General features: G+C 35.0%; 1 protein-coding gene across 7 annotated transcripts in view; it reads right to left on the bottom strand.

Annotated features, from left to right (window-relative positions):
- rdgA (retinal degeneration A) overlaps nucleotides 1–13,305 on the bottom strand; it is a 163,887-nt gene that overhangs the window by 20,618 nt on the left and 129,964 nt on the right. Inside the window, exon 1 of one of the 7 annotated variants that reach the window (XM_070110422.1) lies at nucleotides 9,789–10,136. The exons of 4 other annotated variants lie outside the window; for them this stretch is intronic. The gene's annotated coding sequence lies outside the window, so the exon portion shown is untranslated. 2 more of the 7 variants (XM_070110420.1, XM_070110421.1) reach the window with 2 other exon arrangements.

Genomic DNA, 13,305 nt, shown 5'->3' with positions numbered 1-13,305 from the left:
GATAGGTAGCCAAGGTCGTATTATAATTTTTATCACAAATTGTATTTTATATGTGATTTCTATCATATTATAGCTTTGTACTCCCTATGAGGTATGGTTTGTGAATATGTAAACAATATGCAACGTTGTTAGAAGCTCTAAAAAGCTGAGAGTACTGCGAATTTGTAAGTTGTAATAAGCATTGGAGCGGTTAGATAGAACTATTGGTCCATTACTTAGCGCTGGTTTTCGGTAAATTTTGTCCGTTATTTGTAGAGTTTCGAATATTAATCTAGTACGTATGCCGCGCATATAAACCTCGCTGGCGCTACAATGTACTTCTACCTTGATTGTTGTAGTTACATTTATATGTACAAACATTTACAAAAGTGTGTTTGCACGTTTGTCTGTCTGCGTTTACTATAATTACATCTTATCAGCACATCGGTCTTATCACCACCCGCATTATCTATCACATGCCAAGTGGACGGCAATATATACAGATTCCACATCGCCGCTACGTAGTTGCAATCACTGTGTTTTCGCGGCTGTTAAATTTATGATTCTAGTTAAAGCTTTGCTGTGTCTCGACAATCATTTGACTCGAGACATACCAAAATACATATTTTCAAACAATTTCGTTTCCAGGATTTTGCATATTTCAGAATAAGTGTAATTAACTAAGATTGCTCCCCTTTCACAACCGCAGGCACATCGTAAATAATCGATTCCTTTGGGTTAAAACACTGGAAAGACCGCGAGTGAATTGCGTACGATTCGCTTTCGCTTCATTTGGTGCTTAATGCCGCGTTCATAATTGCATTGGCCATCGAAAGGGAAAATGGCAAAGAACAAAGTGGTTAATTCGTAGTGAAGTAGCTTGCAACGAATGTGAATGTTGTCTAATCAACGAAAGTAAATAATGAGTGCGTTGCTCAAACAGCAAGCTAAAGGAATTCCTCCGGCGTCGCTCGGCTGTCTGCTAATAAAACCGAAAATAATTACTGGAATTCGGGTTTTGCTTTCTTTAACTTGATTTTTTTCTAATGATTTCAACAAATGTTAATTGAAATAATATGGATAAAAAGGTTACATTAGGCACTTGCAAGGCTATATAATTCGAAAGTGAGATGACCTGTTCAGTGGAAAATTAAAATAATTTCCTTTTTAGATAATTAAGTAGGACCAGCGATGTATAATCATATTTACTCTTGTTTATGGGTTGGAAACAGTCAATCAAATGGTTTTCGTGAATATTGTTCTACGTTCCTAACATAGACATTATTTTAACGAAGGATTGATAAGCGACAAAGATTCATTATTGAGTTCAATACTTCGCATCATCACACAATTACATTGGAAATCATTGTTTTCTGTTGTTGTTGCGTTGTTGTATACCCCTGCCTTTTTGCCACTGAACATATTGCGGACACCATGTCACTTATTGGGCGAAATTGTAGAAACAATTTATTATTTGTTTATGAGAGTTTTTTCACAGCTCGTCCGTTTGTCGCGACCCACCTTCAACTTGACTCAAACGTACGTCGCTTAAATGACAGCGCAATAAGAGCGAAATGTCAAAATGACAATTGGTGCGTTTGTTCGCGTTGTTTGCCAAAGCAATCAACTGCGACGCATCGCCGTAATCGCTGCTGTTGATTTTTATTAATTTTTTTTTGTACAAAGAATTGACTTTATGCCAGTCAGCGCTTTGCTTTTGTTGTTTTTGTTGCGTCGCAGCATATGCTTTCGACATGACTGACATAATAGGCGGCGGTGTTGTTATTTAGGCGTGTCATGTGCGTCACAAAAATACTCGTGCGCACGTACACACACTTACGTAGAAGGCGAAAAAATGCGAGATGCGAAAATAAAAACAAAAAGTGCAAAAACAAAGAGACAGGAGTGTTAAATGGAAAAAAATATTTCTGAACGCTTTTGAATTGAGTTGTTCCTCTCGGATTCGAGTTTTATTCATCCGCCTGTGTTAGTCCGGTATTTATGGGTGGGCGGCAAAACCACCAGCAATGTGCGAGTGACAGTTTTGACATGTTCTTGGCTTGTCCGCCCAGCATTTTAGCCGCCAATGGCTCGAGCTTGTACCAGAATTGACTCCATTTAGAATTTGCTCTTTTTCTCAAAATTCCTTTTGACACCATGTTCCAACGCTTATCGTGTCAAATTGTGTCTATGGAGTGCAACAGACATAAATATTTCTTTTGGGACGAGCTTATATAGGTATACAAACACACATATACATATGGAAACATACATACATATATGGGAAAATGTTGGAAGGATTTGGTACTCTGTGTTTTCAAACACTTTAATTCATCGACAATAAATAGTAGAGCTCTTATTGCACTCAAGAATCGATTCATATCTGCTTCTGCTGCTCTGTATATACATATCAGTATATATATTTGCATACATACTTGTACATATTTAAATGTAAGTACGTACACATTCATTTACGTCAGATTAATTTTATCTTCAAAGCAAACTATTTCGTATATTCTAAAGTGGATTATGCAACGGCATTTAGTAGGCTTTGATGAATAGTGTATATTTATATACATACATACATATGTATGTACGTATTCAAATAGATTCGAATGCATATCCTGGTAGATAGCAAATACACGAATTGTTGCATTTACAGTTTAAAGGGCTAAGTTATTCTTATTTGTTTGTGGCTTTTTAAGATTTTAAAAGCTCACTTTTATGCTCAATGAAATTTTTGAAAAGCCAATTTGTTAGAGGCTTTGTGATGAATTGATTAATTTGAGTTGTCAGTTTGCATGTTGTTGTAAGGCGATTCATCAGAACATCGATTTGATAAGAGAACGGTGTGTGTGTTCTTATTGATTAAATGCATTGACTTCGTTTGTTTAAAAAGTAAGTAAATATAGCGGATATGAATTTAGGTAGAAAAAAACGAAGACTTGTATAATTCAAGCAGCAAAAATAAAATGTGGTTTTAATAGTGAAAATATTTTCTGCAAAGTATGTTACTTTAAACTATTTATTTGACTTTTTCAGTTGGATTATTTGGAAAGTGTTCGAATAAATCGGTTTTCAGTTAAAATACTGAAACATATTTTTGTCAGTTAAATTAGTAAAACTTGTGCATCTGACCGGATATGAAACAAAGATCCACCGGTTGGTAGAAATACAAGCTATATATACAAATATTGAGTCTACAAGTTCGTATGTACTAAATAATTATTAAATATTCTTCTATTTGTTAAACCTTCGGATATTCGGTTTGTGAATGTCTGATAGCACGAGCGTGAAAACACGTAGGTTTCTTCATTATTGCTCTTGTCACAGCGTTTTACTTGTGTACATCGTTAATCGCTAGAAATATTTGTGGTAGCTTAAGCGTTTTCCTCAGCGAGCGAGATAAATATAGCAGCAATGGGTATACTCGTACATGGGTGTAAGTGAGTTTGTGCGCCTGGAATTAGGGCTCTATTATTTGCCACAGATTTGTACTATTTGCTGGATTTTAAAAAAAATAAATAAGGGATTTATAGGTATTACATACGCTGATAACAAGATATTAAAAATAAATGAATTAACTCAATTAATTGTTTGTGGACATAGGTAAGTTACTTTATGCATACAAAGGGTATTTAATAATGAGAAAGGAATAAGAAAGATAATGAACACCGAGGAGTTGAGAAATCAGTTGATCTAAATTTATTTTCCTTGCATTAAGAAGTGGTAATCGCTTGTTATTATATATTTATTCATGTCTATTTCATACAAGTTAGTAGTTGTTCGATTCGCCACTCTCCAATGTTTCATGAATCGATGAATTCCTTGTGATTATAGTTACCTCATTCAATGCATCTTTCAGTGTTAGTTTCAATACAGCAGAAAATTCTTTAGTAATAGCAAATCGATTTCTCTACAAGATTAGTTGTATCATAATAAAATAGTGTCTTTTTTTTTTGGCCTGCAAAGTAAATGGGCATACAGTGTGCAAAGGACGCGTTCTTTCGTTTCAAGAGCACCGTTTATCGCTTTGCATTCAATTGGCTACAAATCAAATTCAATTACCAACGTTCTGCAATTATAGTCGCTGGCCAATGGCATACAAAAGTGTAGCTACAACTTCCACGGTTGTTATTTTTGGTTTTTTGTTTGCGTTTGTTATCAAAATTAATTTTATGTTTATTTTCACAATTTGGCTCCAGATCGTAAATTAGTTTAAGCAGTTTTACCGTTTATTATCAAAGAGCAGAGTGAATTTTCGATTTTCTTGTTATCGGATATGGATAGTGGTTGCTGCAGTCTCGAAAATCATAATATTAAACAGTATCTTTATTGGCTGAGCGGAATCATAAAACAATTTAAAGAGTGTGTTGGCTACATTAATGATTTCAACAAGAATTTATCATTCTCTAGATACTCTAGATACTTGAAAATACTATTTCTATCAATCAAAAGTTGTGCGTAAATATTATTAAATTCTACTTAATAAATTTGCTGGACCCTTTACATGCTCATTTATTTTACGTGTTAGCCGAGCCCAGACATAGCGAGCACAGACGTGGCAAATTGAAGTCGTGAATTAATTGTCTTTTACGAAATCTTCTCATTTACAACTTTACATTAAATGTTCGACTATGAAAGCTGCGAAAGTACTTAAAACAGTAATTAAATTAATTTACGAATTCTTCGATGAATTATTAATGCTCATTCAAATGAAATTAATTTCACCTTGGCAATTCTACCACCCTCTATACGTAAGCGAGTTTTTTTTTTATTTTTATTTGGCTATTAAGTAAATATCTATATAGTTTTGAATTGTGCTTATGCAAAATAAGGGTAAAGGTCAATGAATTCGAGAAATAATAAATGATGCCGTAAGATAAATTGTGAATATTAGCGAGATTTTAGCGAAATGGCAGCCTCAGCGCCAAACTAATTAAACACTTCAAACACTGCGCTCGGTGCGTAAAGCGGCAGTCAGTTCGACAAACAGCAATCTATAACTTTAATGCGCTATTAACGGCAAAAGGATTGGAGAAAACGCGGCAGACAAGACTATGAACGGCAGAAGTGAGCTGAAGATGAAGGATTTTCATTCGAGGTATTTGTGCAAGAAATAAGAAATCACCTTTTGTGCAAATTCAGTCGATTCCTACTCTTTTCTACTAACTTCTAACCAGTGAGTTTGTCAAAAAAATTACAAAACTTTGCAGACAGCGCAGAAACAGAGAAGAGAAACACGATAGGGTTTTCTTGGAGCACAAAATGCTCAGATTAAAGATAAAACAATTTTAGGCTTATTAAACTTTAAATACCTCACACATTGTGTGTGTATAAGTAAGTAGGTGTGCGGCTAGAAGAGTACTTCGGTTTTTAACGTCAGAGACATATGGGGATAAAGTAAAATATGAAAGGACTAAGAAAATTTCGGGCCTTAATACGCATTTAGACTTCTGTCTCTGCTTGTACATGCATGTGTGTGTGTTTGTGTGTAAAAATTCCATTCAAAGTCACCTGAAGTATATGCTCGTTCACTTATTTTGAAAAACATTAAAATTCCTAAGCGGTGGTGTAAAGAACGGTAAATCGGTTTACGTTTATTTTTAGAAAATTATTGTTATTTTTGTTTAAAATATTTTTTTGCTTTCAAAACGAGAAAGCTTTCTCAAAATGATCTCGCGCAGCAATCACATGAAAGCTATAGCAATTACAGCATTAAATTGTCGCTGTCGTCTAGTCGCGTCTACCCTGTCGCTACTGCCACCTACTGCTGCTGTTGCCAATCTGACACTCTTCAGCACAAGTTGCGGTTGTTGTTGAACTGTTCGCCAAAATTTTGCGTTTTCCACCGTTTGACACTAAAAATAATGAATCGGGCATTTCGAATTTAAAACATGTGGTGTTTTCTTGTTTATTTATAATCGCAAGAAATAAATAGTATAGATGCGAATAGGTATAAACATACATACCATACATATATACATACATATGTATGTGTGGTAGTACGTACGAGTAATACTAAATACGTAATGCATGTGAAAGGTTGACAACGCCGCCAAGTCGCGGCGGCAAAAATCACTCGCAATTGGTTTCTAACACATACACACATATATATTATATATGCATACTATCTATACGTACATATATGTATTTATATGAGATTTTTCATAAAATTTGATTTTCATTTTTGGATTATCTTTTACATATATACTTATTTTTGTGGTATTTTGTTATAAAAGCTTAAGTCGAGCTGAGCTAAAGTAAGCATTGTTATTTGAAGTTGAATTTTGAACCAATGCTTCATTTTTATTTTTACGTAAACTGCAAGCTTCCTATTCCAATAATTTGTTCAAAAGCAAATAAAAAGTCGAGTCTCGAAAAAATTGGTGAGTTTATGTTAAAGCAGATTGTTTCAACAAAATGTCGCAGATGTGATTTGCGCATGCAGTAGGGGGTGGTAATAATACAAAACAGGTGAAATTCGCGAAATCATTTCAATTCGCCCCTCACCAAATATTAATATTTTATATTTGGTAATTAAAGAATTTACAACATTTTCTTCGTTGTTTGCATTTATTTCAAATTTATCAAATTAGAAAATATCCAAACTATCCTGACCAAAAACACAAATATCAAATGAAATGAGGCCAAAATAATAAAATTAATAGTTTTGCCAAAGAAAATAAATGTCCATCCGGAGCATCACAAGGAAAGCTAAAATCTTGGCAAAAGTAGAACTATTCACATAAATTACCAAACACAAATTAGATATATCTTACAACAACTAAAAATATATGGGAAAGATGATTTGTTGCATTTCGTTGGAGGCACACTGGAGCATTTCTGTGAAATAAGTGGACAATCTCGAAATGGCAAAAACAAACAACGAAACCTCTCGGTGCTGTGTACAAGAAATCTTGAACAAATTGCGCTGGGCAATAAAGAATTAATTTATAACAAACAAATGTTTTTATCTGGCGGTGTCGAGCGCAATTGGCTGCCAAGTTTGCGGCGGCTAACACAATTCTCCGACGAATTAATTGTTTGTTTTGTGTATTTTGTCTATACTTTTTTCGCTGGTGAACGGGCTAACAATAATTACTTTTTTTTTGACGGCGGTGTAATTTTTATACTCTCGCAACTTGTTGCTACAGAGTATAATAGTTTTGTTTTAATTATATATTTTATTAGAAAAAGGGTTATTAGCGTTGTCTCGATACGATTAAGAAAACTCAACTATTTTTAGCCATAAACATTAGAAAACACTTGCGAGTTGAACCGATTATTGCTTTATTATGCTTGCAAGTGTGTAGGCAGAGAAGGAACCGCCAAAAGAAGGTTTGGCGATGCAGTGATCCAGATTGTCAGGAATGCAATGGAATTTAATATTTTAAGTATACAATTGTGATTATGTTATGTCCAAGAAATGTTCAAATTTTTCATTGTACGCCCACATTTAACTGCAAAAGAAGCTTATTTCTCTAAAACGGTAAAACCAAAAGAGTTCAAGTCGAATTAAGGGATTTTTTATAATGATCTACTATGTTTAAAAGTAATGCTTACTGCCCACATGGTTAATTAATTCGAGTTTGTGGTGTACCGAGAACGTACTATAACGCAAATTGCCTCTCGAAAAGACTAAACGTTATTATCTGCTATCATTCGCGCTTATACCACAATTAAATACTTATACTTGCAATTATCGTGTTTTGTATGTAGAAGTTTACACTCTATATAATTTCCATAAAACTGTTTAAGCGGATTAAGGAGATAGCAATAACGGTTTGTTTGATTTTTTAATTTTATAATTAAATCTAAAAAATTATCAAAAGTACATAAAAAGAGAGTATTTAAATAATGAAGAGCGCGGACGAGGTGGATATAAAGCAGCAACGCTAGAGATGGCCGAATTAGGCATAAGCTGTAATCTGAAACAAATAAAGGCCCACTGGCCATTTCCAATGTGCCAGGCCAATGAATTGTGGAAATATTTCTGGTTGTCGTGGTAAATTTTCCCCAAATTCTTGTTGCGCTGTTCGTTTAAGTCTCCTTTTTTAGCTGTTGTTGTTGCTGTGGTCCATTGCCTCTTTGCAGTTGCGGTTTGCGAATTATTTTGTAATTTTTTTTGCCAGCTCCAGCAGTTGCGGCGATTCATTAAAAAGTAATTGCACCGTAACAGCGTGTACGGCGAGCGTTGTGATGCGCAACTGACATCAAACACTGAGATTTGAGACGACACTCCGGTTTTTGTTTTGTTGCGAGTTTACTATTTCAAATTTGTTTTAGTTGTGTCGCTTTTGTTGTCGCCACACGCTAATTGCCGCAGTCCACTTTGCAACACAAACAGCATATCTATGTATCTACAGTACTCGTATATAAATATATGTATGTAGAGCTTCCAGGCCCTAATATTGTCTGCGCTTTGGCGAGGGTGTTTCTTCAACTGTTGTTAATTTTAGCACTGGGCTCGCCCCACATACCTTCAGATATATGTACATACACACGCTAATTAATTGTCATATTTTGAAAGTAAAATTTACAAAAAAAAAACAAAAACATTCAAGTGAGATAAAGTTTCAATAAAACGCAAAGACAGTAAACAAGCGAAAAAATGTCTAAATATAACTGGATGTGAGCTACATATGCAGCTTCTTCAAAGCGGGCGAACAGAGAGCAGCGTAGAGAATTATGAAACAGGGTGTCTTGGCTGCGGGTGGTCAACGAGTAGGTGCAATGAGTGCTGAATGAAGACTCTACAGCTTTGTTCCTGAACTTCTTTGGCCAAAAACTTTGAGAGCCCTACAATCACTCAGCGGAAGAAGAGAGTACTAACAAACGGTATGGGTTGTGTTTTGGATAAAAAGAAGAAGGTAAATATAAATAAGATAAATAGAACAATCGAACTTACATGAGGAATACTATTTCAATTAAAGGTGAAATTTATTTTGTATTCATTAGCAGTTTTGTACTATAAACAAATACACGAGTTATGTCAAAATATTTTTGGAAAATTTTTCATATCTGACCAAAGAATATATTCTTGAAACTTGCAATTCATTCAATTGGTATTTATTTCAAGCTTGAACACTATACAATTAATGGAATTGTTTGCAAATTCCATTGTTCTCGAATACATTATTTTTGTACCAGCCCAGAATTTACGGAGACCCGATGGTTGGAATGGTTATGCGAAATACCCTTAATTCTTCAGTTTTTCAATTTGTAAACACTAGTAAAAATTGAAAAAAAAAACGCATAAAAGTTTTAAAGACAAGCATACAATATACAAAACTCAATAAACTTCAGCATATAGACGCCCAAAGTTTACACCCGGAGTAGCCGCAAACTACGCTAGAAATCCCTCCCAGCCTCCGAGTTTTCGTAACATAATTATAAAATTCATAAAAATAATAAAATGTGATTGTCAGTTAAATTAAATATTTCGTGTTTGCAGTGTCCGTTATATCCGAAATCGGTCTGATTGTAACGTTACCGTGGCACAGTTTTTAGTTTCAAGAGCTGTTTGTGGTAGTATGTGGATATGCCCTGCATATGTCGTGTTTGTCTCAAATCTTGTTGTTGTTATTGTTATTTTTTGTCGTATTTCCAGTTGTGCAGAATATTTGATTTGCTTAAAATTCACTTTTTTGCTTGCACTTGAGCGCGCTTTTGTTTCGCAATAATACACACAATTTGCATTGTTTATGCCACAGAAATGCCAAAAAAAACAGAAATAAACATACATATACACACATATAATTTACATATGTGTGTATGAGATCACAAACTCGTTTGCATTTATTCACTTTAATTCTCTCACATTTTCGACGATTAATCACAGATCGCTGATTTTCGCCTTTGTCGAAACATTACGTCACTAAAGCGCGTCTGCCGTTGGCTGTCTTTCGCACATTTGTAATGACGTCACACGTTCGTAGCCATCAATATGCACAGCACGCCTGCAACGCACGCGATCAGCGACTACGTCAGACCGCACTAGAGCAAACATATCACAAGCGCGCCGCGATCGATCTTCTTGAAGCATACAAAGGCGCAAACGTAAGCGAACCGAATATTTTAGCGAAATCGAATATTTGCTAATTGGCAATAAATGCGCTACCGACAGTGCTTTGTTGCTTCTTTGTATCTGCCAGTTGACTAAACCGAGATGCAGATACAGATTTCAGCAGAAGGTACGACAGAGCAGCGATCGCTCTTGGAGCCAGATATATTTATGTGTGTAAGCGCGTAGTGATATATGTATGTATATATGCACATGTATATATGCACATGTATTTATTTATATGTTTGTGCTTATAAATAAACGTGTGTGCTTGTTTGTGCGCCTGTGTGAAAGTCACCACGGCCAGCTGCCGAAAGCTGTAAGCAGCTGACCACATTCGCTCATTTATCTGCGAATAAAGGCATGCAAAATACTTAGGTGTGTATGTATTAACGACCGGCAAACTGTGACAAAAAGGTGAAGGTGAATAATTTTAGAGATCGTGAGCGATCGTTTCGACATATGAGTCAACTTTTTGAATGCCGACGCGAGTGAGAGCGCGAGTGTGGTGGCTTTTCAACAAAAGATATGTTTACCAACAAATAATTAATTAAAAGCCTTAATTGATTATAAATAAATATTAGATATAAAAAACTTGGGAATATTGAAATATAATAAAATTTTAAATACTAAAATTGTTTAATTATAACGGGTAAATTGAGAAAGTGGGGTTGTGATCATGAACTCCTTGCTTTTGACTAGTGAAACTGTCAAAAACAAAAAAAATTCTCAGCGGGAGAGTAACGCAGATAGAACGGAAGTACTTATAGGTATTTTCCTGGAGAAAAGTTAACTTCAACAAGAATTTAAATACACAAATTTTGTCCATCAACCGCGTTAAGGTCATTAATTCATTCCCGGTCAAATAAAAATAATTTTTAGACTATGAATAAATCGTCTCATTATATATTTTCAACTTATTGACTATATATAATATATTTTACATTGCAAAAAACAATTTAGTTGTTCCAATAGGTTATATCGTTACAATTTCATGAATACTGTGAAAATCTGAATCTAAATCTGGAGTGAATATGATAAATATAAATAGAAATGATGTGACTTGTATGCTATTAAAACATGCATTAAAACTTACTGAGTTTCTTGAGAGGGGTTTCGCAAAGCAATAATGCTATCTAGAATTTTGAGTTGGATCAGTTTATTATTAATGAAGTATCCTTGGTTAATTCCGGTGTTTGGCTCGATTATTTTAGAATATACAACTCTTTATTAAATGTCCAAAACTTCGCCGTATGGTGTTATGTTTAAAACAAGTAAGGAAGGCCTAGTTCGGATGTAACTGAACATTTTATACTCTCGCAAAGTCAAACGGTATACTCGTTTGAGATTTCTTTATATATTTTGCTTGATTTGATTAGTGGAAAGTGAAAAAAGCTGTTGGAATTTAAAATGTTGTTATATGGGAAATAGGCGTGGTTGTAACCTGATTTAACCGATTTTCACACTGTCGAGAGAAGTACTAAGAAATTTGTTCTCAGTGAATTTTGTTATTATAGCTTTAGCCGTTTAGGAGATATACATATTAAAAACTTACTTACACTTAAAAAAAAAATTTAAAACAGCAGATGCAATGCCCTAATGTGATTCTGTATATCAAATAACAGTATTGTATCTTATTGTGGAGCTTAGATATGACAATTTATATGTTTTTGATTAAAGGCGTTTTATGGGCGTGGTCCGATTAGGCCCATCTGCAATACCAACCGTCTTACGGTACCAAGGTACCATACGGTACAGTCACCCGGATTTCAACTCGTCTCTTCATCTTGATCATTTATATATACATATGTATCTAACTCGTTTAGTTTTAGGTGATACAAACAACCGTTAGGTGAACAAAACTATTATACTCTGTAGCAACATGTTATGAGAGTATAAAAATGTCAAATTTTCTGTCAAATATCCTTCAGCTGATGTTGTTCCTTTGATTTAGCGGAATAACTTCTTAACAAAAACGAGTTAGCGAGAGAGAGAGTTTATTTTACACTCTCAAACTTGATCTAGTGTCATAAATTTTATAAATCAAAGTTTTCTGGTAATTTCGGTACATTATTAGATATACCACTCGCCCCTTCACATCTAAATTGTATCCAAAAAAGGTTTTTAATCTTACGGTTTATGTTCATATATGAACTCATCACGTCTAGAGTGAGTTGCCTTATAATTATTTATTGCTCCAATAACCTTTTAATCAGAAACATCGACCACGAATCGCATGCCTTTCAAAGCTATGTAGCCTTCGCATCACAAATCGCAAACATTCATCAAAGCTGATCCACTACTCGTATGCACACATGCCACGCTCGTTAAGCGCGGGGTAAGGAGCTACGAATTCCTAATCTTCAATGTGCAATTAATGAGTGGATATAAGTATTTTTATCTACACATGAATCCAAATAGACACATTCTAATGTTCACTTGTGTGTGGAGCAAACTTTTCCATCATAGAGCAATTAAAAACAGTAAAAACAAACCACTTTGCCATGATCTGACCTCGCCCCGCAGTGAACGTGCGAATGCATTATTTATAGCCGAAATTATATACCGAATTTCCTCGTAAATAAACTTCAAATATTATGCGCCTTTGTTGTACTTGTTGTAACACATGTGCAATTGAGTAGCAATGCAATAAACATTTCGACATGAAAATGCGTGCAACATGAGCAAAACGCATCCCAATTTGTACATGTTGCAAATGCACGTGTGCATGCCACAGGCCAGATACCAGATGCTTGCAAATACCCACTATTATGTAGAGATGTGTGTGCGTGCGTGCGCCACAAAGTTATATTCGGATATTTTTAAAATCCCAAAATCATTTATAAACTACTATTTATAGCAGCGGTTTTACTCGTGTCTGCTGCGCGATTAAGTGGGTAGGGCGTGCACATGTATGTGTGTGTATGTGGTGCGTGTACTGCGGGCAGTCTTGTGGTCGGTGGGTCAGTTGCCAAAAGGCAACCGGGTGACGGTGTCTACGGGTGCGATGGGGAAAATATGAATTTGCGTAAAGGCGAGCGACGCGTATCAATGAACTCGAATATGAGCTCGTATTCACACATATACAACCATACATATGTTACACTTATAGGGTAATGCACATACATATGTGGAAAGCAATTTCTTTAAATTTGTGGTAAATACTACAATAAACAAATGTAAAGCAGGGATCTCCAGTATTTCGAAAATACGCATCGCCATTTACATCTGCTTTTATTGAGTGCTCGAAGTGCCCTTGC

This window comes from Bactrocera oleae, chromosome 5 (assembly GCF_042242935.1).
Source record: "Bactrocera oleae isolate idBacOlea1 chromosome 5, idBacOlea1, whole genome shotgun sequence".
Lineage (NCBI taxonomy): Eukaryota > Metazoa > Arthropoda > Insecta > Diptera > Tephritidae > Bactrocera > Bactrocera oleae.
This window is presented reverse-complemented; position numbering and strand designations above follow the sequence as displayed.